The following is a 201-nucleotide window of genomic DNA, read 5'->3' as shown; positions in this document are numbered from 1 at the left end:
TTTAAAATAGGAAAATTTTCTGCATCAAATTATCTTAATAGATCCCATTGTATAACCGTGTTAAAAGTCTTCTTTTTTCAAAGGCAACAAGTCCAACGAAATCCAGTAAAATGAGACTCTGATCTTCTCTTAAATGATAATTTAGAAACACCAGATGGAACAAAATTGCGTCTTAGCAATAGTAATACGCAAAAGGCATGC

Source organism: Montipora foliosa, chromosome 2 (assembly GCF_036669935.1).
Source record: "Montipora foliosa isolate CH-2021 chromosome 2, ASM3666993v2, whole genome shotgun sequence".
Taxonomy (NCBI): Eukaryota; Metazoa; Cnidaria; class Anthozoa; order Scleractinia; family Acroporidae; genus Montipora; species Montipora foliosa.
Note: the sequence above shows the minus strand (reverse complement) of the source record.